The 16,888-nt window shown below is 34.7% G+C and overlaps 1 long non-coding RNA gene across 1 annotated transcript; it reads left to right on the forward strand.

Moving 5' to 3' along the window:
• The first annotated feature begins 5,313 nt into the window (after positions 1-5,313).
• On the forward strand, positions 5,314-14,702 carry LOC116408698. Its single transcript, XR_004221160.1, has 3 exons — positions 5,314-5,625; positions 5,849-5,892; positions 13,453-14,702. It is a non-coding gene; the product is annotated as an uncharacterized LOC116408698 (long non-coding RNA).
• The last annotated feature ends 2,186 nt before the right edge of the window (positions 14,703-16,888 follow it).

Raw genomic sequence — 16,888 nt, forward strand, 5'->3', positions numbered from 1 at the left:
GCCACACACTTCTGCCCATGTATTGTTCAGTATTGTTCACAGCTTTATCATCCTATACATCTGAATATATCAATGGGAAACATGTAACCAAGCAATGCATTCTTCTCTTTCATAACAAGAATTTAATTTAATGCTTGGCTCTACAGAAACTATACTTTGTTAAAATCAAAAGAGTAAATCAAAGATGAGGTGGACATTTGCTCAGCCGGAGCCACAGCTTGATAATTAAGGTTTTAATACATAGGTAGTTATGGTCAAACCCTTAATCTTGTATTACTGTTACAGTTCTACTTTCCTGTAGGACTAGAACCCTAATTTCTACTGATCAGATATATATCCATATGTCCTTATAATAGAATATCTTTCCTCTTATTTAAGTTTTTTTTGTCCTGGTATCTTCTATTTTGCTGTCTCATACACGCCTACAGTATTCCTGAAATCTGTCCCTTTCACTGTTAGACTTGATTTGCTTGATGATTTTTCGGGGTTTTCATTTTCATTTTAACTTATTTTTTCCTCTGAGATATTATTTACATCTACCTTTTTTGTAAACCTTTTCTTTCTGGATATAACTGCTACAAGAAAAAATTTTGAGGAATTTAGAAAAGCTAGGTGGCGAGGGGGGTGACCCTCAGCATATGTGTGTTTTTACTGGTAGCCCACAAGGGAACCCATGTAGGGAACCAAATGTTTTCATGCTAAAATAGATACCCCTGTGTTTCCAAAAACTTACAAACAAAAGGTCTATGCTGTGGCTCACATGCCTTCACTGGATACACAGAATGAGCTATTGTTATTGAGCTAAACTAGCCAGGGTACTCAAATCTGATAAACCAAATTTGACTGGGTGAAAGGTTGCCAGGGGCTGCCCACATGTACTGTGCGCTGGGTGATCCGGCCCTGATGTCCCTGGAGATTGATTCCTAAAGGGTAGTATTGCTATTGCTTTTGGATGAGAGGGTAATGCTTGATGAGATCATGACCAATTTAGAAGGGCTGTTGAGATGAATTCCGGTAAAGTATCTGAGGACAAGTTTATTTGCCTCAGCACATAGGGATGTTGAGATGCTGCATCAGTTTGCAGTCAATCTGAGAGACAGAGAATAAGCTGATCGAGGCCATGGTAACAGAGAATGACCAGTTTGTGGTCACCCATGTTTCAAGAGTCTGAGAGCATTGTGAAAAGATAAAATGTGGGCAAATGATGATGCCTTCCTTCTTCTGGGTCATTTTGTTAAAGGCCAGCACTAGGAGTCAGGAAGAAGACCTTAACCCATGCTAGTTTACCTCATCCTTAACTCTGATCTCAATTCTGACAGAGGTAGCAGCAGCATTGGGGAAGGAGGGGGGCATAGAGGAGATCATGATAAAACTAAGGGGATACCTGGCTGCCATGCAAAAAGCAGTAGTTGTCCTCCACAGGACCAATAGCAGCTGCCCCACATTGGGGAGGGGCAACAAAGGTCAAGGAGGTGGCCCCCCTTGGAGCTGTAGAATTCTGGGGCACCTGGTCTATAAATGTCCAGACCTCTTGAAATTTTCTAATTTTCTGCCAGTATTGCCAGCATTAATTAGCCAAAGAGATGGACTCTTTTATACTTAAGCTATGATTTTATGGTCTTCTGTTGCCTATATACTTTGTATTTATATTTGTTCATATTATTCCACACTGCATTACAGAGAAGTAAACCATTCACACCAGAACCTGCCCCAGAGTACTATGTATCTGTCTGTCTGTAAAAACATACACATGTAAACAGAACAGATTCACAACCACCATCCCAGCCAGTTGCCTGTACATCAGTGTATGCTAGCTTGCCAGATGGGTGAACTAATCAAGCTGCTTTATTTTCCCTATCTCTTTTGAAATGCTTCAAAAATTACAATTATTACAGACTTAAAAAAATATATAATACAAATCATAGTTTACAAAATTGCTAGACTTAAAACTGCATTGTTGGTAAAATAACTTTTCTAGTATGCTTGAATATATAAAATTTAGTTTTATCTCACATTACTGGTGCATTTTTGAGGGACAATTGAGAAGTGAAGAAGAATTGAATTGTTTCTCCTTGAATGATAACACAGAACAATGTTCAGAAATCATCTGTCCTCTAGCTTTTACTGATATTGTCTGTGATTAATTGAATGCTAATTAATTAATAGTTCCTTTATGCAAAATGAATGTTATGTTCAATTTTAATTAGTAACACAAGGTTCAATGCAGACATGAAACCTCACCCCAAAATGTAACAATTTTGTTTTCATCTTTTCAAAATTGTTAGCAAAAGGAACACTATAACCTATAACTATCTATCCTGTGTCTTATAGAATATACCCCTAGAAGTTTATAAGGCTGACATAGAATATTTTACCCCTTATGCAAAATTGCCTCTTACGTGGGTGACAAAATGCTTGAAAGTACCTTTCACTGCAAAGTTTGTGCTAGTTGATCCATTATACCATTTAATCCCACAGCTGCTTTAACATCACATCATTTTAAATTTGGTTAAACTGGAAACTATTATTTAAATATATAAATAGGGCCACAGAGTACTTTGAACTTTCATGTTATACCCACAGTGCATTTATTGAACCTTTAGTCAAAAAAGGTCCAAGGGCTGAAGGTATTTATTCAGGCAGTCGTCTAAGGTTTTGGCCAGTTAAGTGGTTTAAAGTATTCTCCTGGCAGTTGAATAACTAGCCAGGAGGGGTCAGTGTTCTATTCTATAAAAGCGGAAGCCAATGTGTGTTCATTCTTTCTTTGGATTCCACTTGTGCAGGAGGGTGGAGGTAGGCCCAGTAGGTGAAGCTATGTTGAGGATAGATTTTTAATAGCTCACTCTAGACGTGAGAGTTAAAATCAGGGTAGTTAGTGAGCAGCCTGATCCTCCTATGAATAAAGCAGAAGGATTAGACTCCTGAGTGTACCACCCTCAGGGTAGTAACATAAGTGTACAGACCTAGTGGAAGATGTGTTCCCACCTAGGTTCCACTTGGATGGCCTAATGCCCAGGCACAATTTCAAGAAGAATATCTGACTGATAACTGGCCCCTGATGGGCAAACACTTCTAGAAGCTCTGTTTGTAATTATGTGCTGGACAACTATAATGTATCTGTCTGTGACTGTCCTCCAAAAATGTGTTCTATAATTCTGCAAATAAAGAGTTAATAGTTGTTTTAAGAACCAATGGTGGCTAATAGTGATAAGCGAATCTGTTCCGTTTTGCTTCAACATAAAATTTGCAAAACAGCAATAAAATGCATTTGTCACACATTTTTTTGTTGTCCGTGTCTTTTTTGTCGCTCGCATCTTTTTTGGTTGTCTGCATCAATTTTTTTGTCACCCTTTTTTTTATGCGACCGCGCCCTTTTTGATGCATCCACGCCCTTTTTTACATGACCACGCCCAATTTGACACACAACAAATTTTTTTGATGCGTAGCAGATTTTTCCCCTGCGAATTTTCACGGAAGTTTTGCAAAACAATTTGCCAATGGCAAATTTGTTCATCACTAGTGGCTAATTTATTTGATCAACCTGAGAGTTACAGCATGCAACATTTGAGAGCATATTCCCAGAAATCAAGAGGCAGAAATTTATCAAAAAATCTGAACTGAAAAAGCATGTGCAGGAAAAACGTTGTGGAAAATTCACAAAAAAAACTTTTTCATATTGTCACACAAACATCACCAAAACCTCTAAAAATTCAAAGTAAAGAAAGGAAAAAGGGAATAAGAAAATCATAGAATCTTAGCGAGATGGTCTTCTTGTCATTCGGAGCCTTTTGGATAACGAGTTTCCAGATAAGGGATCCCATACCTGTATCACCTTAATGTATCATTTTTGGACAAAGAATCTGTAGCCACTGTATACATGGATTCTCAGTGAATTTCTGCAATTTGCCATTGGCAAATTGGGCAAACTGGGCATGGGCACATCAAAATGGGTGCAGTTGTGGCAAAATAGATGGTTCGCAATTTTTTCTATTGTTTCGCAAATTTTTCTGTGAACAGATTCGCACATCACTATTAGTAACCAACATTTTTTTACAGTTTTCCCGTGGGTTGGGCAGGTTCACACCAGCTGGGTTGTTCTCATTGTATTTGTGATTACTGCGAGTACTTTTTAAAACCATTTCCTGGAAGGGGGGTGGGGGGGGGTGGGTTAATTGTTTGCAGTGTCCACTTCTTGTTTGTGTTATCACAATTCAATGATCAAAATGCAGGAAATGTTTTGTATGATAAATTATCATCACTGATCCTGCTGAATGTGATACTCACATTAATTTTAATCACAAATGTATAAAACTCTGCCTATGGAAACCAGCAGCAGCCACTGCACAAAAAATGTCAACCCCTGCTCATTCTAAAGCACTTAAGCACTTAATACTCTTACATAAGGAGAGTATTGACTGTCATAAGGAAGGTTATGGAGAAAAATGCCAGTCATACACTGCTTAGCACAGGGAAGTTAGAAAGAGGAAAGTTATTCTGTATTCAGCCCTTATTTTTTCTATTATACAAACACAAACAAAAGAGTGATGATTTGTAGAATAAAATACATTCATGTTTGTTTTGTCAATCAGCATGTCATTTGCTTGGCATTCAATGCTGCTGGATCTTATATAGTATATTCATATGAATAATATGAATATATTAATACCTTTATAGCCATTGGAACTATATGGTATGTGTATAGTGAAATTCAGCACTGTTTTTACAAATGATGTAATTCATAACATCATTTATGAGAGATTAATTTACTGTCTAACCTTACATACTCCTATCCAAATTAAATCATTAAAGATAAGCCTTTTAGTTTTGCAGAAGATGACTACAACATTTTAGATCACATTTTTAAATGATTAAGAGCTGAACAGAAATATGTGCCACATATATGCTTCGGGTTAGTTAATGATAAAACATTCCAATGCTAAAAAGTAATTACTGCACAAAAGAACATTCACAGAAATCTACAAAATACCCGAGAATTGGCAAGGAATGTTTTTTCCCCTTTATATTTGACATGGCCATTCTCAATAGCCTTAGAAATATCCTGAAGGAATACAACTTTTCCCAGCATTTTAAATTAAATGGCTCATTAATGCACTGTACAGAACAGCACAATAGAGTTCAGGTCTCCTTAACTATGAAACGCTGTGCAAAACAACTTGATGCTTAGTTAATCTCTACACAATTAGCTGCATTTGCTAATCATCCCTGATACTTTTTCACTATGCAAAGTGGGATTCAAAGATTTTATTTTGCTAATCATCTCAGTTTGATCAGGAGAGATGCTAATCATCTGTAGACATTTGTAATGACCCTTGAACAAAACTGAGTAAAACGGAATTAAAGATTTGACAAGGGAAAGAGAGCGGAAACAGAAGCACTAATTATGGCCCTGTGAAGTACACTTTTGCTTTTTTTGCACCAGTTGCAAGAGAATCACCTACTTGTTCAAGAATACTTGCTCAGTGTAACTTTTTAATACATTAAGTGAAGGAAAAGTTGTGCCTTTCAGTTTTTGGGGCAAATGAACAGGTGTCATATAAATGAACATTCATGCAAGACCATGGAGTTGGACCTATGATGCTATGTGAACAATAACCCATGAATATGGTAAGCTTCAACTGATCTCCCATGAATGACAGATCACTATTAATGTGTATGCTTCAGTGGGCTCCATTTTATGTGTGCATGTCATGCTAATATGTCATGCCTTATTATAATTAATAAAATAATAAATAAATGTAAAGCAATTATAGCTATTATTGCCCCACTACATCTTTGTGAGGACCCTATTGTGTTACTCATGCTTCTTTTTTACTTCTTTGTTTTTTAGATGCAAAGAATCGTAATTTAATTCATGGTACATGAAAGGAAAAGGTAAGACCACTTTTGGATTTGTTGGTATATATGACATCTTATGCAATTACTCCCTTTAATAGAGACAATCAGCTGAGAAAAAATGCTTCTGTTTAAATAGCTGACATAACTTATCAGCCCTGGGCAATAGTAAATAGTAAAGTATATCTTTCTATGAAATGAGTAAAAAGCTTTAATAAAACTTCTCTTTAAGTCTGAACTCTATGTTCTTCATACCTAGTGCTGCAACCTGTAAACATGATTATAAAACTGCTGTTGATATGTATATATATATATATATATTGATATGTATATATATATATCTTTACATTGTTTCATGACTAATGGGTTCAGCTGTACTTGATATTAAAAGTAGGAATATGTGTCAAAATGTTACAAATATAATTTCTGCTATACACTACACTTTACAATTGTATTGTAATTATTGCTGAAACTTAATTCTGCTAAAGCAAAATTATATTCTGGCAGGGTGTATAAAATGAGTGGTGCTTTTTCCTGTTTGGTATTTACACACATATACTCATAACATCATAACAGCTAAATGCCCATTTTTAAAGAATCTTGTTTTGGATTACAAATCCTCACCAATATTGTATATAGTACTATTGTGCTATAGTAATAAAGTAAACTGACGCTACCACAGTTTAAAAAGATAATAGTGCATGTGTTTATTAGTGATGTCACTAGGGATATTTTCTGCATAGTATGGTCACAACATGCTTCCGCTTAATACAAATTCAATAGAATAAAAATGATGTTATTTCTGCATAAACAAGGTAAACTGTCCCTGCGCGAAAGAGATGATATACTAATGTGAATAAATATAATTCCTTCTTGCTTTACGTATTTAAAAACATATCCTAATATAGGATACATAAATATTTCTTCAGGGAATGTAAATGGATAATAATGTATTTGAAGGGGCACATTTAGAACATTCATTTGAATAATAAACTGAATTCTGAATTTAGAACTTAACATTTAAAAATATTGATGGGTTTATTGATTGTCTAATTTATGAAATAAGGCTATTTACAGCATTTATCTGCCTCATAAAAATGAGGTTAGTATACTATCATTTATTTATTAGTATTACAGTAAACAAAATCACTTTAGCAGTATATCTGAATATTAACAGTATACCTCCACTTACTCCCACACCTATTATGTAACATTTTTGCTCGATGTATTAAATTACACTCTGACATTTCTCCACCTGCCTGTGTTAGCTGTTCAACTGTTATGTGTACATATTAGAATTCAGAATTTAGAAGGAAGCTAGGCTTGCAGCAGAAGGATTATTAAGGAGGGACCCTAAAGGAAAAGAAGTCATATGCGCCGAGGTTATACTATTTCTTATGCCACATTTGTACACACTGTAAATAAACATGCCAACAAGCATAAATGCATAATATATGAAGGACAGCCATTATTATTTAAAGTCCTCTTGATCTAATAACTAGATTCTTTATTTAAGGCCATTATGTTAAATGGCATTCTATTTCTAGTTTTAATTATATGGCTTGAAATGATTTCCCATATATGTAACACAAGTATGCATTTTAAATTATACATATACTTAGAATAGATCAAAGCTAGTTTTGTTGTCAATATTGTTGCTTTAATACATTATGCAGAAAATTATGTATTATTCAATAAAATTGCCTATTTCCCACAAACACACTTGCACACACACTCATATATATAGAGAGAGAAAGCAGGTTAATGTATTAGCATTCAATAAGTACATTCTACTATTTATATCTTAAGGAATTAGGAATATACACATTTAGAATTACAGAGTAAAAAGGAATACTATGGATAAGGGAGAAAACTAGGGAATAACAAGATATTTAACAGTTTCTTTTCATTGGAACAGGCATATTATTTTTCTTATAATGCTTCATTTGTAATATTTTTAGAAGTACAGGTATAGGACCCATTATCCAGAATGTTCGGGACCAAGGGTATTCCGGATAAGGGGTCTTTCCGTAATTTGGATCTCCATACCTTAAGTCTACTAAAAAAATCAATAAAACATTAATTAAACCCTATAGGATTGTTTTGCATCCAATAAGGATTATTTATATCTTAGTTGGGATCAATTACAAGGTACTGTGTTATTACTACAGAGATAAAGGAAATAAGTTTTAAAATTCTGAATTATTTGATTAAAATGGAGCCTATGGGAGACGGGCATTCCATAATTCGGAGCTTTCTGGATAACGGGTTTCCGGATAAGAGATCCCATACTTGTATAATTTTTCTTTATGCACATTGTCCCCTAAGTTACAAAGAAAATTTAAAAAATAGAATATTGCATCATTAAAAAAACTAAATCTATGCCTTGAAATGACACCTGAATACCTGAATAGCCAGTAACCCCGGTACCACTAGAGATCTATATAATAAGGAATGTGATGCATATAGGTGCAGCCAAATCTTTTTTTTATTAAAATATTATTTATTTTCAACAATTTGCAAATGGTAAGGGAAACAGGTGCAAAGAGAAAATAAAGGTGTGGAAAGTGAAAAAGGGAGTACATAGTAGTTTATACACCAGGTTTTGCAGACAGTCAAAGCCAAAGTGAATGTATATTATAGTGCATACAGGTCACACAGCAGGATCAAAATACCCATATGTTGAACTGGACACAAACCCAACAGGAAATTTTAATGGCTCTGCATCCTGCCAATGCTGCTCATATAGTAGAGCCAATAAGCAGCAGGACACATACCAATTTGCATACATTTAGATACAGTATGTGTCCTGCTGCTTATTGGCTCTTCTATAGGAGTTTGTGATCCATATGTCTCTAATTTACTCAACAAGACATACTTGTGGCTGATATCAGTCAGATCCTAGCCTTTCTTCTCCTTCTTATTTGAATCAGTCCATCATGAATAATGTATTGGTTAGAAGTCCAAAGACAATCCGTGTTTGAAACTGCAATATTATTTTTCCACCTTGCATGGTGTTGGAGGTAAAAAAGACTTGGTCTTGCAGAAAGTGTTAACTGTACAGTTTTAAAGGGACAGAGCAAAAAAAAAAAAAGTCAAGATATCTGAAACTGGATTTTACATATGAAACTAATATTAGCAAAGCAATAACTAAGACATAGAGGTTTAAAAAAACATCTTGAATTTGTAATTTTCATATAATTTTTAATATGTCTTAAAGCTCAAAATAGATTAGAAAAACTTGAATTGACTAAATAGTTTACATTATGTCTAGGACAGCTCCCATTGACTTCTATGTGACCGCACAAGCTTTCAGATGTTGAAGGGTTTTTTTTTGCAATTTTGTTGCACTTAATAAATATTGAAACTTCACAATATTCACAATAGTTTAGATTCATGATTATTAGCACAAAAAAATCATGACATTAAAAAAATTGTTGAGAAATTACCCCCTTAATGTAGCATACTGGACTCTAAAGAAGAATTTAGTCAGCCATACTTTTACTTAATTTAATACAACAAAAAAACAACATATTGCAAAATTCTTTTAAAATTTATTTTGCACTTTATAACAAATGTGATAACAATTTTTTTCAAGTGGGCAGAACTTTAAAATAGTAAAAAGAAACCATAGAATTGAATAAAATAAGAAGTGTAAGCCATACATCTGTGAACACAAAAGAAAAAAATATACAATTTCACTATAAACACAACCACACCATTTTTGTATGAGGGGGTGGACTACATTTTTTAAATCATTATTTATCCCCACCCTTGCCAAGAACAAAATGGCAATTTTCATATGAACCGGGGCATATTTTTTAATTAGAACCTCCACCCTGTAGAAATGCAATTGAAACAAATTGGTGAAAGGGCAGACATGAGCTCCCCATGCTGAAGGGAACCTCAAGCTGATTTCTTTCTAGTTTAATAGATTCCTATGTAAATTCTTTCAGGCACCCAGGATTCAAATGTTTATGATTCACATCTGTGCCTATGTGGGCACAGATGATGTTTAAAATTCTCCAGTTGTATAAACTGCAAACAAATTGAATAAAATAAGTAGGTTTGTTTAATTCACAAGAAAAGGTACTTTTTGCATATTTTTAAAATGAATTTACTCTTTTTATAACTATACTTGAAACAGCAGATGTTTAAGCTTAAAAACAGTGTTAAAATGATTGTAAAATACTGCATAGTACACATTAGCGTGAACATATTCAAGAATAATCACAATGCCTTTGCATTATCTAGAATGAAAAACCCTCAAACTTTACATGATCACTTTTCCTGAATAAGCTGATGCCTGCCTTGCCAAGAACACACACATCCCCCCAATGTTAACCAGCCTGCAGTTTGTTATTTATAACAGTTCATTATGTAATAATTAGAATTTTACCAAAATGTGTAATTAACATGCTTTATTTAAGTTATAGTCATTTTAGCATGCGCTGAATTAAATTAACTTTTAACAAGCAAATTAAATAAGCAGTTCAAAATGTGACTGTTTCTTTCCAACATTTTAATACTCATATAACTTTTTCATAGAAAAGACTTGAGGGCAGATTTATCTAAATTTGAAATCTCACAATTTTCCTTCTGAGTCTCTCTTCTTTTTTGTCCTTTGATAGTTACCATTTGTTACTTTCATTTTTTAGTGTGAAATTGTCCAATAATTTTTTGTTGAGAATTGTGTAAGGTTCCTGTAGACATAAATGCCATCTTCAACAACTCAAGTAAATGGAATGGATAAAACAATTTTCATTCATACAAATTTGCCTTTGTGGGTTTGGGAATCAATGTTCCCAAATAAAGATTTAAACTTAATATAAACTTCATAATACTTACATATATATATAAATATATATATACACACACATGCGCACGTACGCATAATGCTCACATTGGTTAATTTTAAGCTTGTATATGATTTCTACCCAACTATTTTTATATAATTCCTGCAAATTTTAAAAGTCTTGGTTTTTATGTACCTTTATACACATCATAGTCATTTTGTTTTTGATGTTAATATATTCATCTATTCTAACCTTTTCATTTCCTAGTGATCCTACCAACATTTATAAGGACTTTCAAGCAGATATACAACATTGATTGAATAATAAATGTTTTTACAAAATATCCATATTTGAATGTTTTATTACCACAAATGTTGTAAAAAGTACTAGGTACTGATTCAAATTTTATATATATATATAGCAGTAAATATTCCACGACCAACACACCCTGTAAAATTATCAGAAGTTTATTGCAAACACATTGTATTATCCTTGAGAAAGGTCCTGTTAAGGACCGAAATGTTGTATTCTTTATACAATATGTTCGCAATAAACTTGTGATAATTTTACAGGGTGTGCCGGTCGTGCTAAATAATTAATTTTGCCCATGCACCCCGTAAGATAAAAAGCTTTTTGCATCAGTCCTTGCAGACACTGCAAAGACTGAAATATACTGTATATATATATACACATACAGGTATGGGATCCCTTATCCGGAAACCCGATATCCAGAAAGCTCCGAATTACGGAAAGCCTGTCTCCCATAGACTCCATTATAAGCAAATAATTCAGATTTTAAAAATTGATTACTTTTTTCTCTGTAAAAATAAAACAGTGCTTTGTATTTGATCCAAACTAAGATATAATTAATCCTTACTGGATGCAAAATAATCTTATTGAGTTTGATTAATGTTTTATTGATTTTTTAGGTATGAAGATCCAAATTACGGAAAGACCCCTTATCTGGAATACCCTTGGTCCCGAGCATTCTGAATAATGGGTCCTATACCTGTATATATACTGTATATATATATATATATATATATATATATATATATATATATCTTTACAAGTAGTCACAGGAATTATCACACAAGATCATAAAGTCAAAATATGAGATTGAGGTTTATTGAGATGTCGACTTGAACCATTACATTTTTGCACATAATTTAAGTCCCATGAGTGCTCTGTGTTCTTCATGCTGATATATACACGTACACATATATATGTGCCTGGGTGGACGTGCAGTACAGTAACATCTGAAAATCATACCTGGAAAATGGTGGTGTTGGTGGTGATGTTCTGCCTAATTCTGGTTAATTTTTTAAACAAAGGAGTGCTTACCTAGCATAAAAATATTAGCCACTGGTAGTTAAATGGTACACCCAGTGATTTTAATAAAACTTACATTACAAAAATAAAGCAAAAGGAAGCCCTGTCTTTATATCTGTTCCCTTTGTATCCAGAGCAATAGAAGGGTATAGAAATGATTCCCCATGCTCTAATGCAGTAATATACATTTTTTACACATGTATGTATGCAAAACAAACAACTGACATCAGAGAGATAGAGCGAGAGAAAAAGAGAATGACTCTAGTCTCTTAGGGAAGCTTTTAGTAACAAGAAATGACCACTGTCTGTTGGGAAACAAACACAAAAAAGTTAGTCTCATGCTTTAGTCACATGTCAATAACGTGGTAGCCCATTAATCTGGGTTAGAAATTAAATCTAATTGAGGCAAATGATATGTCTATATGACTAGACAGTAGACACGGTACACAATACTTGGACGTAGGAATGACTCAGTAGTCATTAGGGCTTATTCATTTACTTAGAGGAAGTGTGCATAGTGCAATTGCCATATTTTTTTCCACAATCCACTGTTTTCACCAGAATTCCGGCATCATTGTGTATGTAAACAGGCAATTCTCTTGACACAATTTCACTGCACCTACTGATTTTCCAAAATGTATGCAACTGTGCATTTGATTCATTGCAAATCAGATGCAGTTGTTCTGGATATTTTCTATTGATGCAGGGAGCTGAGGGAACCCTGGAGCTACTGCCTGGTCAGGAGGTGGTGGGAATTTAGCATTTGATTCATTGCAAATCAGATGCAGTTGTTCTGGATATTTTCTATTGATGCAGGGAGCTGAGGGAACCCTGGAGCTACTGCCTGGTCAGGAGGTGGTGGGAATTCCTGGGTTACCTAGCGTAAATAGGAGCAGCAGCACCTAGTGTGGAAGGGAAGGCAAGAAGGACTGAGCAGCATCAAGCACAAATATATGGGATTGCAAAGAGCACATTAACTTCAATGAAAGTGTGGAAAAGCAGTCAAATAGAACCCCCAAAAGAGTCAAACAGAACCCCACCTGTCCCCATCGCAGGAGAGTTTGATTGTATTAGATGTCATTTTTCTATATAAAGTTCATTATTGCTGCAGTTGTATTTCTCAGAGATCCCAAATTTCTGAGGCGAGTTCTCAGGTTTTCTAATTGCCAGGTGTAAGGGAGAGTGACCATATTTTGTGATGTCACTTAATAAAATGGCATGAAATCTTTTTTGCAGAAGCATTTATTTGGATTGTATTTATGTTGGTAACAATTTTTTAATATATTGTGGCTAAGTTTTTGCCAGTAGAGCAAACATTGAGCACCTCTCTATAATAGGAAAGAAATGTTTTTCATGCCCTTAAGTTTTTGCCTGGCTCTATCTGTACTTATCTGCAAATGCATCTGTTTGTAAAAATTGCATTATAATTGAATTCAAAATGACAATATTGTTTTTATTCTTTTTTTTTTAGCACATCAGTTATTTAGAAAATCCACCACAATCCTGATAAAACTGCAGCAGAAAACTAAAACTACAGGACCTTCTAAACACTGAATCTACAGTTATGTTTTATCAATAATGAATTGCTAGTGTTGCATAAAGGGGATTCCACTCATATATCAACCTTTTTGACTTATTATAAATCCTTTGTTGAAATTATTGTGGCTGGTTCAATAATTCAGATTAGACCTCATGTTTATTAATGCACTACATCTGTGCAAACAACATGTCAAGCAGAGAGTTTATTGTAATTGCCTGAGCAAACAGAACCTGAAAGAAGCAATTTCCAGTTACAATGTGCTATGACAAGTAATGGGGTAATTGGCATTCTGTCCTGATTACTTCCACCTTCCTTTTCATCAGGTCTATATTGAACGTGATAGATAGATTTATAGGAAGCGAAGGTGTTTGATAATATAGTTTACTGTTTTATAGGTTAGTTATTAAAGACAATCATCATTTTGTCTAGGAGATCTTATTAGTTTCAGTATTATTTATTCATATGCGTAACACATGGGAGCAGAACTTTCTCACTGAATCAACATGGAAGCTGAATAGTCAACATACTACAAGTGATCAAATGAATACTGTTATTAACATTTGCTCTCTCTATCTTTATTTAAATCTTCAGAAATATATATACGTCTCCCTCTTCTGCTGGTGTGGGAAGCCCTGCACTTATTTCCTTTTTTGGTGCTACAGGGGTCTTGTGTCCCAGCTATATAAAGCAGGTGTAACTGTATATTGGCATGCTTGCACCCAGAGTCAGGACACACTATGCTGTAATACCCCTTTTTGGAAACCTCTCCACCACAAGATAGAGAAGTTTATTTGCAGGAAAGCTGTAGACTTTCAACATGCAGTTCTGCCAGCCTGGAGTCCCTTAACAAAGGAATTCAGCATATTTGATCTATGACCTGATGAGAATCCCCAATGAAGTTGCAGCTTCTTCAGAGTTCTTAAAAAACTCCCTTTGGTTTTCCATGACCTGAAAAAAGCATGTTTTCCTGCTTTAGAGGTTTTATGTTTACCTTAGACGTAACATCTTTACAGAATCACTTGTCTCCACCTGCTTCTCCTTTCAGTACTTCCTGTTTCCCTCTGCAGGCTTTCCTTCCTGTTACCTCGCAGCGGTGGGGACTCCTCCCCTTTCCTGCACAGAAACAACTGCTCCATCACAGAGAGTAACACAGAGAATGGAATAGGTGTCCCCTGACTCCCTACAAGCAAAAGGTGAATATAGAAGCCAAGATTCTACCATATGCTCAGTTTGCGATGATCAAGTGAGAAAGGAATCTTAGGGATGGGGCTTAAAAATAAGAAACACTTTTTGTAGTGTATCTGTCTATGCTCCACTCCTTATTCCATTTGGTCACCTCTAACTACTTGAGAAGCTAGTGATAACTGGGCTTTTTTCCCCAAGTATATACTGTATATATACATGTGTGTGTCTGCACTCCAAAGCGTATAGCTTTTTGGGGTGCACAGCCAAAAATTAAGTATTCAGCAATAAATATTCTGCAGCCGGCACACCCTTAAAATTTGTCAAAAGTTTATTTACAACATATTGTTTAAAAAGATCTCAAGGATCAAAGGTCCTATTGAGGACCGAAACATCGGATTCTTTTTAAACAATATGTTGTAAATAAACTTTTGACAAATTTTAATGGTGTGCCGGCTGCAGAGTATTTATTTCTATATATATATATATTTTTTTTTTTTTCTATATATATATAGAAAATAATCATCTGTGGCCAGCACACCCTTCAATGTTTTATCAAAAATTTTTTTACTGTAGATATATTGTTAAAATATTGTAGGTTTTAACAATATACTGTATCTACAATAAAATTTTTTTTGATAAAACATTGAAGGGTGTGCTGGCCACAGATGATTATTTTCTATACATACATAATTTTGGCTAGCACCCCGCAGAATATTGAGCCTTGTAGTGCGGACACCATTTGGATATATATATATATATATATATATATATATGCACACACACCATACCATACAATTTGTTATGATTTTCTAAAATTTCCTGCAGGTGAAAAAAGTAAATATATTTTTAAACTGACACTATTGTAGGCATGTAGACCTTATAGGAGCTTTAAAACTTTAAACTCTACACTTTATTACTGGGCAGATGCCCATGAACCTATTTTTCCATAAGCATGTTATGGGGCCGATTCACTTAGGTACGAATCCGAATCACAAAATGCGATCATTTCTGATGATTGCAAATGTTACGAAAATTATTTTCGTATGAATACAAAAGTTTCGTACTTACGATCTAAAAGTTCCAAAATTTTCGTGTTGAAAGGATCGTTTGCATATGGCAATCTGATTTTCATATCCGAATGATTGTAAACAGTGGGAAAACCTTTCTAAATTTGATTCTTCTGTGCATGATTTTTCACTAAAGTGCGATAAAACGTGCGCTATTTATAGCGTGCGTTAAAAATTTTATCGCGCCTTATCGACTTTTCGCATGATTCACTATAAGCCTACTTGCGCTATTTTACGTGCGGCATTTCATGCGATATTTTTGTCGCGATAAATAGCGTGCGCGGTATTTTCCGCATGCACACTATTTATCGCATGCACTAATTGTCGTGACATTACGCACGCGACAAACGGCAGCATAAAAATGGCGACATTTTGCCCTGGGAGAGCACAGAGTGCTAGAGAGTTGCTGTATAAAAGTTTATTTGCAAAAAAACCCCCCAAAAAACTATAAAAATCTAAGTAAGAAAAAAAAAGAAGTGCTAGAGATAATAAAATGGGGGGGCATTTAAGAATATTTAGCCAAATACTTAGGGGTCCGTTTGCTAAAGTGGCTTAAATTAAGTTAGAGATTTTAGACCCAGAATAAACGGCAAATATGTTATGGGCACTTTATTAAACGGGGACAAATATAATATTGCAATTATTGTGGCAACAAAACATTGGATTGGCAGTTACCACACTCGCCAGAAAAAATGCTAGGTACTAATTAACGCAAGTTTTACTATTCAGCAAAATGGGCTAAAGACTAAATTGTTGCCAGAATATTTGCAAACATTTAACCCATATAGCATATTGATGCTGTTACTGATAAATGTAAGAGAGTAGGGGAAACTACATGAAAGTATAGAATACCATATCAAGGAAGGAAAAATAATGAGACATTACTCAGTTCAAAAGTATAAAACTAAAAACTTTTACTTAATATAATGAAATAAAAAAGGGGGTGAAAAAAAAACTTAGGGCTTGCTGCCCTTGAGTTCTCTCATGTCCCTATGGAGTTGATCCACCTCCCCCCGGAGCAGGGCCAGCTCAGCCTTCATGTTGGCCAGGTCCTCCTGCACGGATGGTCCCTCATGCGCAGGAGAACCTGGCGCCCATCGCTTGGCCTGGGGGGA

This window comes from Xenopus tropicalis, chromosome 2 (genome assembly GCF_000004195.4).
Source record: "Xenopus tropicalis strain Nigerian chromosome 2, UCB_Xtro_10.0, whole genome shotgun sequence".
Classification (NCBI taxonomy): domain Eukaryota; kingdom Metazoa; phylum Chordata; class Amphibia; order Anura; family Pipidae; genus Xenopus; species Xenopus tropicalis.